Genomic DNA, 15,123 nt, shown 5'->3' with positions numbered 1-15,123 from the left:
ACTGTAGGGCCTCGTACACGCTAGGCAAACACTCTGTCTCTCAGCTACACACCCCATGTGTGGTTTATGTTTCCATGATTGTGTAATGATATCAGTGTGTACTTTCTGCCTGGGATACAGTAAGGACTATCTTTGTGTCCTTAATTACTCTCTCTCTTCTTTGGTAAGACAGTCAGTTTCATGTGCAACTCTCCGATTTTCATTTTAGGCTTAGAGCTGATAGAAATTAAAGCGGACAGACAGGCAAACACTACCCTGAAGGCCAAACATCTGACCAGTGCTAGTCTGAGTGCAATGAGTTCTAGCTGGAACTAACAGCAGCCGGAGGCAGAGCTGGGCCGGGGTGACCATGCTACCAGCCCTGGCCTGAGACCTGCTCTCAGTAACTGCTCGGTGCCCACTGCTGAAGACAGTGAGAGAGGGAACACTCATGGATCCTGGCTAGTGGCAACTCCTTGGAACTGCTAAGGGATTCTCCTCACAATCAGTGAATAAAACTTTCCATGTAAACTGCAGAAAAAAAAAAATCAGACTAACAACTGAGTTATCGACAATGAAGACCAATGCTCAATGACAACTTGTTTGTTTGTTTGGGGTGAGGTTTGTCTGTGTAGCTCTTTCCGGCCTGGAACTTGCTATCTAGACCAAGATGGCCTGCAACTCACAACAATCCACCTGCCTCTGCCTTCTGAGTGCTAGAATTAAAATAATGGACCCTCATGCCCAGGTTCAATTATTTCTTTTTGCTTTAAACAGTTGTTTGCATGTGAACATCCATCCCTACTTTAAGCATGGAGGCTGAATTTGAGAGGTAGAAATGAAGAAAGGAAAGACTAAAACTATAATCAAGGCTCTTGACCAAGAATGCAAACTGTGTTTGTGGGCCTTTAATTTATACTTGTATTAACACAGCTTTGTACAGAAATTAAAAAAAAAAAATGCTGTTTCAAGAAACAAAGTGCTGTGGGACCAAAAGCTGAAATCCTTAAAGCATGGCAGGATTTTCACCTTAGGAGCATAGGAAAAAAAAAACAAAACAAAACCAAAAACTAGTTACCAGCTACAAGTCTATTTTAACTTCCAGAAAAAGCTGAGCAAAAAGTTCACTGACTTAAATAGCAAATTAACAATTGTATTCATCTGGTGCTGCAGAAATCTGTGATATTTTTATACATGTATGAGTTTTATATGCATGGCTTCTCTTGGCATTCTCTGCCAAAACATAGATAAATAGGAGGTTTTCACTTGTCATTCTAATAATCTGAAACAAAATAATGATACAAAGCAGCCTGAAACTCTTCGCACCCAGCTTGTGTTTGGAGTTGAAACTCCCCTGCGTAGTTTTCTCTGCCTGCCTATGCTTGGTTACAGGCTGGGGTGGGCAAGAAGGCCCCACATGATTTTAGTCTTGAGCTCTTCAATGCAAGAAAAAGAACATTTAACCAGATTTTCTTTATAATTTGACTTTTGTATACGTGCCTATGTGTGCGTGTCCATGTGTTACTCATTTCTGTGCGTGCATGTGTGTGTACATGTATGTGTGGTTGCATGCGTGAGTGTGTGTGTGTGTAGACCAAAGGAGAATCTCAGGCATTATCATGTCACCCCTGAACTCAGGCAGTCCTTTGAAGCAGGATGTCTTACAGGCCTGGAGCTGAGGAGAGGTCAATTTGGCTAGCCTGGCTGGTCAGCCAGCCCCAGGAATACGCTTGTGTCCACCTGCTGGTGCTGGGATTACAAGCACACATCATAGCACCCTGAATTTTCATGTGGCTTCTAGGGAGCAAAATCTGCAGGTCCTTGTGTCTCTGAGGCAAGTGCTTTTGTAAGTAAGCCATTCTCCGGCTCTGCCCTTTCTATGTTGCTAACAAGCAAATGAAGAAATCGTCATTAAGGCCTCTGTCACAGTTTCTATACTCCACATAGGATTCTCTGGTGTTTAGAGTGCATGAACCTGAAACTTTTAGTTTCAAAAATGCCATCTAGCTTACTTACGCTGATCTCCAAAAGAACTCTTTCAAATGAGGTTTTGTTTTGTTTTTCTGTATCCATTCTATTTAAACTGAACACTTGAAGCTTAGATGACCATTAACCTTTCAGCCCTGGACGGGCCGCAGCCTCGACCCAGCAGCCTCCGTCTCAGGGCCCCATGTGCTCAACTTCCTTACAATTCTACCAGCTAAGTGGGAGAAACGGTGGAGGAGTCATGGACCACACTGTCATTCAGAACCCTTTCCACCTCGCCAGCACAATCCACGGCAGCCCTTCGTAATTAGAGACGTAAATTAACAACTAAAAAATAATAATAATAAAAATAAAATAAAACAAAAGGAGTCACAAGGCTCAGAGGTTAATTTTTCAATACCTTCCAAGCTGAGCGCTCAGCTTTGCCTTCGGTCTAGCAAACAGTTGACAGACAAGGACACTGTCATGTGGAGAGTCCAGTGAAATCAACAACTGTTCACGCTGTAATGCGTAATGGTCTCGATTTCCCAGAGACCCATGTTTCTAGGAATTGGAATGTTATTGGTAAGTCTTCTCCAGAGGATGAGTTGAGCTAGAGTTGCTGGCTTATCCTAGTGCTTAAAAAAACCTCTAAACTTCCAGCTGGTGTGCTGTAGCTGCACACAGTAGAGTCAGCCATTGTTTCAGGATGGGTATCCCACTGAGCCCTGCTTTTCACAGATCCTCCACAGCCAGGAGAGGGAATTGAGTGGAGCTGTCAGTACACACACACACACACACACACACACACACACACACACAGACAGGCAGATAGACAGAGGGAGAAAGAGACAGAGACAGAGATTAAGGATGGCTATTTGTCAGATTGCCAAAACAAAGGGTTTACACACTCACAAACATGGTTTTGAAATAATTAGTAATCAAGGTTCAGCAAATGAAGAGATATCTTTGAACAAAGGAAACTTTAGACTTCTAGAGATGTTTCACATTAATTTCCTTTGCTACAAATAGGTAGCAAAACCATTCAAACTTTATATTGTCTGTGTTTTCCCATCTACAAATGGAAAAGAATTTTTAACACAGCACATTAACAATCTACCTTATCCTCTTGAGATAGACTCATTATCCTGGATCTCACCATTTTGTTTAATCTGAATGGCTGCCCCCAAAGCCCTATACATTATCTCATTTCTACCCCGCTCCAGCACTGGGGTTACAAACACACACATGAGCCCTATTGGGTCTTCCTATGGGTGCTGATGCTCTGAATTCAGGTTCTGCACTTACTGTTGGTAAGTGCTCATACGCACAGTTCCTCAATAACTTTATAAAAAATGCTCCAAAATGCTCAGCTAATCTACATCTTTTATGCAGTATTTGTTACCTTATTATCTGATTAACAGCATATTATAATGAATAAATTTACACTTGCAAAATTTATGGAGTGTGGAGTCTTAAGCAAGACGGACTCATAGGTCTTTTGAGTCAAATCTCTGCAACGGTTTAAAAAACCTTGTGTCTGAAGTCTGTACGGATGAGTCATTCATGAGGACTGCATCTCATCTGTTTTCTGCTGTGAGTCCAGACTTGAGCAGAGTTTCCATGGTTGTATAGGTTTCCAGGCTGTATAGGTTATAGACTCACATAGGGCATCCTTAAGCACTTTGTAAAAAAAAAAAAAAATATTTTTTACTTTTTCTCAAAGCTCTAAAACCATGTCAGGAAATGTTACTTTCTGAACATCGGTAGGCCTGAACACGCATGTCAGCCGTGAGACCAGGACCTAAGAAGAATTCCCAGGTTGCAGTGACTCCATTCAGCATCCAGTGTACAGAGGAGCAAAGTCTTCTCCACAGGAGCCTAGCCATAACTCCGTGCTATCTTACTGACCAACTATTTTCTGACTCTAGAGAACAAAACACATTATTTTCTGCTTGTTTCCTAGTCAGCACCATGTGACTGGGTATACAGTGGAAATGTTCTAATCCATCATTTGATTCCTCTTTTCTTTAGTTATGTCTTCACCAAGAGACATGATTGAGTTTAGATGGACCAAGTGGTGATTCTCAATTAGAAAATAGACAGGGGTGCCTGGCATAAAGGGCCTTAGACATAAAGGAAGCTGACCATAGCCCTATAGCATTTCACCCTCAGCACTCAGCCATCATTTCTTTACCCTGAATGTCACATACAACATGATCTTTCTATGTGTGCCATGTCACAGAAAGGCCTCAAAGCGTGACTTTCAGAGACCTCAAATGAACTTGGTTCCTAAACACTGTCATCACTTTCAACTGGCTGTAGATCAATTGTTCATAACTAACACTGTCCAGGTCTAGAGAGAAGAGGACCCATTATTTCTGAACTACACTCCGAGTAGTGAACATGACAGCCAACTCCACCATTCCCCAAAGCCCACCATTAACGTAAGAGGTAGTTGCTCTGACTGTAATTATGGCATCCTTGCTACACAAACTTGAAGCTTTTATGGGTCCTGTGCAATTAGTTTCTTAAACGTATCGTAACACTTGCCTGTCTGACAGCACGGTATTGATTTTTTAATCATTTTCAAGTCTCCTCCAGCACAAATAAATGTACTATAGTTACAGTTAATGCACTGTGTACACGCATTAAACATGGGTGTGACACAATTTATTATTTTGTGATATATAGAATCCAAGTGGTCCATCTCAGAAAGTGTTCCAGTGATCTTACATCAGAATGGGTGTTACCATTGTCCTTGGTCCTCTGAATTCTTTAGCTTCAAACAGCAAGAGACCTTTTCTTAATAAGATACTTAGGCCTTCCAAAAATAAAATAGGAGGGGTGCTGCATATAAATCTTTTATATATGCCAGTGAGGGAGAGAAAATTTAATATCCTAGCAGAGGAGAGAGTTTGTAGTTTCCTAAAGGGGTCACTGTGGGACCAATGGAGACTTTGCTCACTAGCCTTTTTGCCTATTCATTTTTTTTTCTATGTAGCATTGTTTCATTTCTTTATTTTTGAGGGTGCATCTGTCAAAATATTTTGGAAGGATCCGAGACTCTAATTCAGTCAAGTTTTACATATTTCAGTTGTTATTTTAACGGTCTGCTGAAGGTACAGAGTGAGAACACTGCAAAGGTAACATCCTGTTTTTATAAAGGTGACTTCTGCATGCCCAAAAGCCCAACAGTAACCTGATAAAAGCCACATATCCAAAGGCCTGGTATCTGAGGTCATTGTGCATTTCACAAGCCAGCCTTTTCTTTCCGATACATCTGCTCCTTAAAAGTGAAGTTGGTGAGTAAAAAGCAGTTAATTTTGTTTTGTTAGAAATAATATCATTTTAGTTTTAGCATCGAAGACAGATGCCAGCATTTCTCTCGGAACAGATGGCAATTCTGTCTACTAGTGCATCTCTGTATTAGTGAGGTCTGTTGTGTATACAAACAGTAATAAACACTAGGTAAGGATCAAAATAAATTTTAATTGTTGACATTAAATCCTGGCAGCACAGACTAAGACTGCAATATTCCTTTTTCAAGTCTGACACATTTACTAATGCTGCAAAAGCCTTTTTGAAAGCTGCCAGGACCCAGTTACATTGAAAGTATGTTTGTACGCCCCTGGTTAGTTGTCAGCCAGAATACCTGTCTCCACCCGGATGCCATGGCAATAGCTTCATTATTTATAGGGATTATTTTTAATGTTCCTAAAGAATGTAATGCATGATTAAGAATCATAAGAGTGGTCCATATAACTGCTCCATTAGGGGCCACAGGATTATCCAAACTGCAGTTTTTTATCCTGCTAAGTAAAGATTCCCTATCAAACTTATCATTGTAGATGCCAAGTTGGGCAGTCCTAACCTTTCCCCAAAGAGCCATCACCTTCGTCTTGTTTCTCCCAGTGTGCAGGGCTTTGCAGACACCTCAGCTTCTCCAGCTGTGCATTCCATGGGCTTTCTGGGGGTCAAGTGTGCCAACAGCACAGACCTCTTTCCCGTAACACCTCCGGCGACCTAGTCTTACATGCAGTGTCCCTCATTTGTTTTGGGAAACTGCCACGCTTAAAAATAATTCTAGCAAAAAATATATATATAATAAGATAACACTCGGGTTGGCTTGGCTTTCAGATGCCCGCTCAATAACAAACATGCTTCACAACCATATTTCCTTAAAAAAAATGGATGTATTTTTTTTAATCACGAAAAATATATTGCTCCCACCATATGGGACAAGCAACGACTCACCAACCGATTTAAGATGCAGCATATTGAGCTGACCATATGTTCCAATGCTGTTGAATGGCTGAGTGATTCATGCCCGTCACATTCTAGTATATCAATTAAAGCTCCTTGAAGTCTGCATGATTTGTGCCTCTGTTATTAAACCCTGCTAATTCGTCCCACTTACACATCTGTTATAAATCTCTAGGAGTGCTGCATGATTCATGGCAATCTGTGAGCACACTACAGCAAATTCTCCTTGTAATTAACAGTAAATTGTTTTACTGCCATGCAATGAATTTTTCAGTTATATCGCAAATGAACTCCTAAATGTGCAGGGTTTTTTTTTTTTTTTTTTTTTTTCCCTAAGAACTGACTTATATCATTAGGCAATTAAAAAGTATTGCTTTGAACCAAAAGCTTTTAATCAAGAGAAATACAACTTAAATATTGCTTAAGAGCCCTGGCAATTTGACATGGTGTTTTCAAGTGTAAAAATAATCTTCACCGAGAGAGAAAACAAACAGACAGAAAGTTCTCCCTGTGCCAGGATCTCCCTTCAGAGAGGTAAAGGGGCAGCCTGGATGACACATGGGAAGCCAAGCCTGCACGGATACTGTTTTCTTGTGTGGGCTCCAGTCATCAGACACTCCCAAGTTTCTCAGGCTGCTTTACGCTGCTCTCGCTGTAGAATGCTGTCTTCACTTTTGAACAAATAATTGGATAATTAGCCAAGTTGAATCATCAGAGGACTCCAGGGCTGTTCAAGTGTTCTTGTCAAAGGTGAAGCGAATTCATTTCAGCCCTGCAGATTCTCCAAGAGCCTTTGATTTGCCCCCACACTTTCTTGGCAGCAGCCTCTGCTTCATGAGTCCATACATCAAGTCAGTAGTTTTTAACAACAAATGGAATTAAATTCAAAGAAAGGAAACCAACTGAAGGACAGCGACAAAAGTGTCGGGTGATGTGCTTTTTAATACGGCCTGCCACATTTGCATGATAATTTTTCCTTTTTAGCGTGGAGCAGAAAGTGACTAGCTTAATGAGGGATTATTCAAGACAGGAAGGAACAAAATGCATTCATAACTAGGAACAAAGATGGCATTAAGAGACGGAAACTGGCAACCTCGGAGAAGGAACTGGTGATTGCCTTACACACTAGGAATAAAAAGGTAGAAAAATATTTATATTAGTATTCACTAATGACTATATAGGCAAGACTGTTGTAATTAAAATTATAAATTAACATATTAAGAGTGCTTGTTTAATCACTCTGGGTCCTATTCACATTGAAAAGACATGTCTCTGCATGCAAACAAGGTGGGTTGTCAACCAGAAGGGAGAGCCACACTCCACTTTAGGTTCTTGGAGAAACCTTACCACACCCCTAGTTACTTGCTTAATATAGATAGTGCATCTCAGCTTGGAGTCTGGAGGTAAATGACAGGTAAAAGCAATAGTGTGGCATTCCTTTAGAAACGGATCTCCCAAAGGAAGATTTCAGCCTGACAGCCTGGGAAAGGGTAGAAATTCACAAATTTCCTCAATGAAAAGGGAAATCTTTTTTTTTTTTACTTTTTTATAATTTATTTTTATTTTATAAATTTACTTTACAGCCCAATTATAGACACCTCCCTCCTCTCCTCCTGATCTCTCCCTCCTACTCTCTTCCCCATCCCTCCTCCCCTTGTCCTTAAAAAAAAAAAAAAAAGGAGTGCCCCCCACCAAGCCACCCAAGCATGTGAAGTTGCATGAGGATTGAGCTCCTCCTTACCCACCAAGGCCAGGCAAGGCAGCCTGCTAGAGGGAAGTGATTGGAGGCAGGCAACAGAGTCCATGTTATAGACTGCATCTGTTCAACTTACTAGGAAACCCACATGAAGATCAAACTGCCCGTTGATTACATATGTGTAGGTGGCCTTGGTCAAATTTATATCTCTGTGAGTCTCCGTGGGTCTTGGTTAGTTGACTCTGTTTTCTTGTGGAGCTCTTGTCCCATTGAGGCCCTTCTAGCTCCCTCTCCCCCCGCCCCCCACTCTTCTCACAGGATTCCCAGAACTCTGCCTATTGCTTAGCTGTGAGTCTCAGCATCTGATTCAATCAGCTGTTGGGTAGGGCCTCTCAGAGGACAGTTAAGTTGGGCTCCTGTCTGTCAACATAATAGAGCATCTTTAATGGCATTGGGGTTGGCTGTGTCCCATGGGTGGGTCTCAGGTTGGGCCAGGCATTGCTTGGACATTCCCTTATTCTCTATCTTGATCTCTGCACATCTTTTAGGCAGGGTAGATATTGAGAGGAAGGTTTTGCAGTACCCCCACCACCACTGTAAGTCCTGCCTGGCCAGAAGTTGGTCTCCTTAGTCTCAATGTCCCCCACTGCTAGGAGGCTCAGCCAGAGAAATCCCCAAATGCCCCTGTAGCCTACCTGTCACACCTCTCCAACTTGTCTCAGTGATGCCCCCACCGTTGGGTTTTGTTTTCTCTCCAAGTCTTCTTACTTCCCCTCCCCACTCTGCCCACATCTGAGCTCCTTCCCCTGGTTTCCCTTCCCACACATTCTCCTATCCAGTTCCCTCTCTACATCCACTTCCACTCTCTATTCTATTTCCCCATCTGACTGAGATTCAAGGGCCTCTCTCCTTGTTACTTACCTTCTTTGGGTCTCTGACTTGTAGTATGGTTATCCTGTACTATAAATCTAATATTCTATTATAAGTGAGTACATAGCATGTGTGTCTTTCTGGGTCTGGATTACCTCACTCAGGATTATCCTTTGTAGTTCCATCCATTTGCCTGAAAATTTCATGAAGTCCTTGTTTTTAATAGCTGAGTAGTATTCCATTGTGTAAAGGTATCATATTTCCTTTATCCATTCTTTAGTTGAGGGACATCTAGGTTGTTTCCAGTTTCTGACTATTATGAATAAAGCTACAATGAAATAAATCTAGTTGAGCAAATCCTTATGGCATGGTAGAGCATCTTTTGGGTAAATGCTCAGGAGTGGTATAGCTGGGTCTTGAGGTATTACTATTCCCAATTTTCTGAGAAAGCACCAGATTGATTCCCAAAGTCGTTGTACAAAATTGCACTCCCATCAGCAATGCAGGAGTGTTCCCTTTTCTCCACATCCTCAGCAGTATGTGCTGTCACTTGAGATTTTGATCTTAGCCATTCTGACAGGTGTAAGCTGAAATCTGAGAGTCAGTTTGATTTGTATTTTCCTGATGACTAAGAATGTTGAGCATTTCTTTAAGTGCATCTTCATCATTTGAAATTCTTCTATTGAGAATTCTATTTAGCTCTGTAACCCATTTTTAATTGGATTATGTGGTTGTTAGTGTTCAGTTTCTTGAATTCTTTATATATTTTGAATATTAACTCTTTGTCAGATGTAGGGTTGGTGAAAATCTTTTCCCAGTCTGTAGGCTGCCATTTTGTTTTATTGACAGTGTCCTTTGCCTTACAGAAGCTTTTTAGTTTCACAAGGTCCCATTTACTAATTGTTGATCTTAGAGACTGTGCTGTTGGTATTCTGTTCAGGAGTTGTCTTCTGTACCCATGAGTTCAAGGCTAGTTCCCACTTTCTCTTCTAATAGATTTAGTGTTTCTGGTTTTCTTTTGAGGTCTTTGATTCACTTGAATTTGAGTTTAGTGCAGGGTGATAAATATGGATCTATTTGCATTTTGCTTGTCCACTGTTTAGTGTCTTGTGTGGAATGTGGTCTTGCCAGGTGGAATTAGTTGAATCCTGAAGACTCTGAGGGGTATAAATATGGCAGCGCAGAGGAAGAAGGCATGGCTGCTTGGAGGAGGACTGCTAGCTGCTGGTTCATCCTGCTGCTGCATTCACTATTTGCTGATTTGCTGGTTACTGAACTTCTCGATCTCTGGACTACTGATACTGGTATTGAACTCAAAAGAAACCTACGACCCTACCCCTGTCCCCATTAACCTCCTTTCCCTCCTACCCGGTGTAGAGGGGTTGGAAGGGAGGTAGAAGCATTTAATAACTCTAAATAAAGTAGGTTTGTTTAAAAAAACAAGGTCAAAAGATGACTTTCTACTACAAGACTATTGGATGACAGGCCTGCATCCCTCCACTTAGACAGAGGAGTTAATGACCTGAAAACCCACAGCAAGTTCATAAAGTGGACAGTCAACTTGTATTTCTTTCCAATACAGACTTGACTACACAAAAGCTTTGGCTTCAACATTGCTTATTTTTATGATGTCCAGCCTACCCACAAGTCTTATATTTTCAATCTTACAGCAAAAATACGGAAAGAAAAATAAGTACTCACTGAAAATAAGAGGCATGGAGTTTACAAAGGCTGCAGCTACTGAGCTTTGCTTGCAGACCAATAAAAGCTAATTTTTCTTCTTGGTGATCTGAATATGCCTACAAATGGTGTGCTTTATACTAAAACAGAAGAAAAACATCTTCCCACTATCATTGCATCAATTCCTTTTCTTGGCAGATGAGAAGTCACCTGTCCTGACATCCTGATGGCTAATAATAAGCTCTCTCTCTCTGTTTTCTAAAAGCCACTGAAACAATTTTCCCATCAGAATAGAACAGACTCCCTGCATGAACAGAAGCTAATGAAACTGGGTAAGTTGAAATGTTTATTAAATACTTCAAAGACCCACTTGAATTTCCTTACCCATCTTCTACTGTTCAGCCCTTTACACCCAGCTTCACCTCGGACCATTGCAGGGACTCCCCTCTCTTTATGCAGCTCTTACCCTCTGGAGAGCATGTGCCATTAATGGTATCATGCCACTTTTAGAACTTTTCAGCTGGGAATCCCTCTCTGCTCTTATCCCTGTTCCCTTACTTCTCTGTTACTCTTTCCCCCTCCTGCACGCACTACTCAGACACTTTTCTTCAGCTCACATCTTCTCTGCCTTACTGATTCATTTGCACCATAGCTCCCCCTCTCTCTACAGAGTATTATAAAATCAGCAGCATTTTAACCTCCAGATTTGTATGCTCTGTTTCCAGTAGCTGCCATGGATATGTTTTCACCAACCAATCAAACATGAACACATGGGTTTGTTTTCTCTGTATGTTCTTCTTTCCCATTTCATTTAACAGAAACTCCCTGGTCTACTCAAATATTTACTGTCATCTTCAGATTTTCCCCTCTTGTGAACCCGTAGATGGTTTCACTATAATACTATCCATTTCGTTTGTCAGTCTTCACTTCTACTTGTTGGACAAAGTCACTTAGTCCCCTCTGGGATAGTCTCTGAGAATCTATGCCCGAGAGGTCTCCTTTAACCAGAGATTCCATCATAGGAATATCTAAAGCAGTGCCAACCTCTAACACAGGGACTAGTGCATTTTCTATGCTCAGTGGATAGATATGAACATCTTTATCAGTCAACCAATCCATGCAGAGCAGCATCCAGGGAAGTGATGCCCTAACCTCTGGACCTAAAGCCATACTTCACCCTCTGCTCTGTTCCTATGGCTTCTTGCAGCTCAGAGTCCCAGCACCATGTCCTCAGGCCAGTATAGTAGATGTTAACTCCTTAATCTAAACACTGTGTGCGCTGTCTTTCAATCACCACAGACTGGTGAGGACTCAATGGTTGCTTTCTCATTGGAGGGTCTACAGGATATTGTATTAATGGCGTGCTCGGGAGCACATCAGTGACTTTATACGACAAACAACATATTTGAAACCTGTAATCTGGATACTTTTTTTTTTAATTTTGCCTTTAAAATTTTTTTACTTCATTTTCTTGTTTTATATGTATGGATGTTTTGCCTAAATATAAGTTTGTGTGCCACTTGTGTGTTATTGCCCACAGATGCCAAAGAGGGCATTGGATCTCCTGGAACTGGAGGTACAGATGGTTGTGAGCTGTTATGTGTGTGCTGGAAATTGAACCTGGGTCCTCTGGAAGAGCAGCAAGTGTTCTCTTAATCACTGAGCCATCTCTTCAGCTCCTGGGTTCATTATATGTTAAATGTACATCATAGTCCTGAATGATGTACTTCTTAGAGGAGGAAAAAAAAATCCTTTAGACTTTAAGAGTTTCTTAAGTTTGTTTACACAATAAGCCTCATTTTGAGGATTTCCATTGTAATGTGAATGCTACGATGATGTTGAGACTGAAGCTGTAAGAAAAAGTCCTGCTCTGGTGCCACCCAAGACCCTTACAGCACATGGTACAGGACAAGGTAGGTGCTGACATTGGCCAACAAAGACGTTTCATGAGCTGGCAATTGCCAGAAGAATATAATTTTATGGTCATTCTTCTGTGGTTAATATTTCTTTGTTCCTTCTATACACATTATCTTTTGAACTTTAGAAGTACCATACAAAATATGTTATTCTTATGCATGAACTGAAAAACTAAGTAATAGAGAGAACATAAATCACATAGGGTCTCACAGCTGACAGCCCACAGCTCACAAGTGCTACAATTTAAACACAAAAAAAAAAAGTCTACCATAGGCACATGTGCTGAAATCTCAGCTTCCTGCTGCTAAGTGCTGCTCTGGAAGGTTCTGGAAGCTTACAGATGAGGGAGTGTGCCTTTGATGGCTGACCAGAAGTTTCCCTTGGTCCTTCCTCACACATTGCCTCCTGTCTACCATGATGTGAATAGCCTCTCCCTTTGAACATTCCCACGGCCAACATGTTCTGTCCTAGCACACGGGGCCAAACAAGCATGGACTGAAACCACTAACACTGACACCGAATATACCTTTGTGTCTTTACATCACTATATCAGGTGTTTTGATCATAGTTGTGCAAAAATAGCAAACTTAGCTAGTAAATGGCAAAACCCAAATTCAAAGTCTGAATTTTGATTCTTTTTTTCATTTAAATATATTTACAAATTAGAAATAATCACCAAAAAGAAAACAATTGCTCATCATCCCACAGAATTAATATGGACACATTCTTGCTTTTACTTGGGAGGCAGGAGAATCATAAATCTGAGTTCATCCCAAACTAAAGAACAAGATCCTATCTAGGAAAAAAAAACAATAAAATAAAGAAAAACAGAGTATAAAAGGCTTAATATTCATTCACATCTGAAATCTGTGTAGCTTTTAGAGATTATGAGATATTTCAAGGTTCTATTTCTCTATGATAAAAAGGCAGAGAGAGCTGAGCTCAGTGGTATATATATTTAATCCTGGAACTCAGGAGCCATAGGTAGGCGAATTTGTGACCTGGAGGTCAGTCTGGACTACACAGTGAGTTCCAGGACAGCCAGGGCTATTTAGAAAGACCCTGTCTCAAAAAACCCAAGGGGAAAAAGTAGAGAGACGGGGTCACTGAACAGTTTTATTTTACATTTTTTTGATGGCTAGGGATGGGGACAACAGGACATACTGGTACAAGTTTTCATTTTCTGTAGAGGCAGGAAGGATGCCACAGTCTGAGGTCAATCTTATCTATGTAGTAAGTCTCAATAAAGCTTGGATCTCAAAATAAATGAGTGCATGAATAAACAAACAAACAAATAAATAAATAAATAAATAAATGCGTAAGTAAATAAATAAATAAAGCAAAACAAAGAAGAATAGGGATGAGGAGGCCGAATACTTTTTCAAATATTTTTTGGCCTTTCAGAGGCTTCAGTTCCCTGTTTTCACAGTCATTCTGAGGCCCAGAACATAGTCACTAGTGACTGAGAAGGAGCTATGGAAAACACTAGGTTGAGCTTCCTGTGTAGTGGAAACTCAGTGCTTCAAGCCACAAGACAAGATCATTGGGATGCTATCAATGACGTCAAGAGAGGCGTTTCCTTTTTGCACTCTAGTCTACAGGATCTCCCTAGTCCCCAAGGCAGGCACGTCTCACTCCAGAGGCTTTTCATCTGCTGTGTCTATAGGAACACGGGCTGACACATTCAGAAAGCGCACCGCTCAGCACTAGACTCTTCCTCCCGTGAGTACAGATGGTGCACTATGGCAGGGAGAGACAATACTGCTGCAGATGTGATGTCCTTAGAGATGTGATCAACAATGATGTCATACGAAGGAAGACGAGTTATACGGACAACAGCTCCAAGAGAAGACTGCTGAATAGAAGCCGGAGGTAGATAATTTCAGTCCACTTAATAACTCACGTTTTCAGGGCTGGGGAGATGGCGCAGCAGTTATGGGTACATTCCACCAAAATTGAAGGCCTGAGTTTAATCTCTAGTACCCATATGGTGGAAAGAGAAAATTGATATGAAAGTTTTTCTCTGACTTCCACCCATGCAGTGTGTGTGCATGCAAATGCCCATACATGTGTAAACACAATAAATACATAAATAAGTAAAATAAAAAGTAAAAGTCACCTTTTCAAAGATGGGTCTAAAGATGTTGGTTTGTCTGAGACATGAGAGTTTCCTTATACTAAAGGTATTGTGTGTAGTTTGGACAAACACAAGAGGTTCCTATGACGGCAGTAACACTGGGTATCCAACGGCCCTGCATGACTGTGCAGAGCTTTGCCACTTGAGAGGCTGGGGTCTCGGCTCTGCGCAGCTTCAGTACTAGACTCCTCATGCCACACTCCACCAGATGTCAATCATCGGCCTAAACTGTTGCTGAAAACAGACTGACCTACATCTCTTATTCAGTTATTACCGTTGAATCATAGCATTCCTGAAAATAAATAGGCTTATAGGAAAAGTAGGGACTCCACATGATTTAATATACCAGGAACTCCTTGAATGTACTTACACATCTGAAATACATATGATTAAACACATCGATTCACAGAGAATTCAGTCACAGAGACAATAAGCCACACTGTCCTAGAATCTGGATTTCCCTCACATCACTTGAAAATTGTAACAACCAAAAGTAATTGTGTGACATGATTTGAACTGAACTATTTTCCCCAGAACTGGGAATGGGAACAATAAAATTAGGCCTGCAGATAGTAGGGTGATAATTAAATATGTTTATAAAATTCCTTTAATT

General features: G+C 41.0%; 1 protein-coding gene across 1 annotated transcript in view; it reads right to left on the bottom strand.

Annotated features, from left to right (window-relative positions):
* Ush2a (usherin) overlaps window positions 1-15,123 on the bottom strand; it is a 653,036-nt gene that overhangs the window by 455,594 nt on the left and 182,319 nt on the right. The window lies entirely within an intron of this gene.

This window comes from Meriones unguiculatus, chromosome 11 (assembly GCF_030254825.1).
Source record: "Meriones unguiculatus strain TT.TT164.6M chromosome 11, Bangor_MerUng_6.1, whole genome shotgun sequence".
Classification (NCBI taxonomy): Eukaryota; Metazoa; Chordata; class Mammalia; order Rodentia; family Muridae; genus Meriones; species Meriones unguiculatus.
Note: the sequence above shows the minus strand (reverse complement) of the source record. Positions and strands in the feature narration are given on the sequence as shown.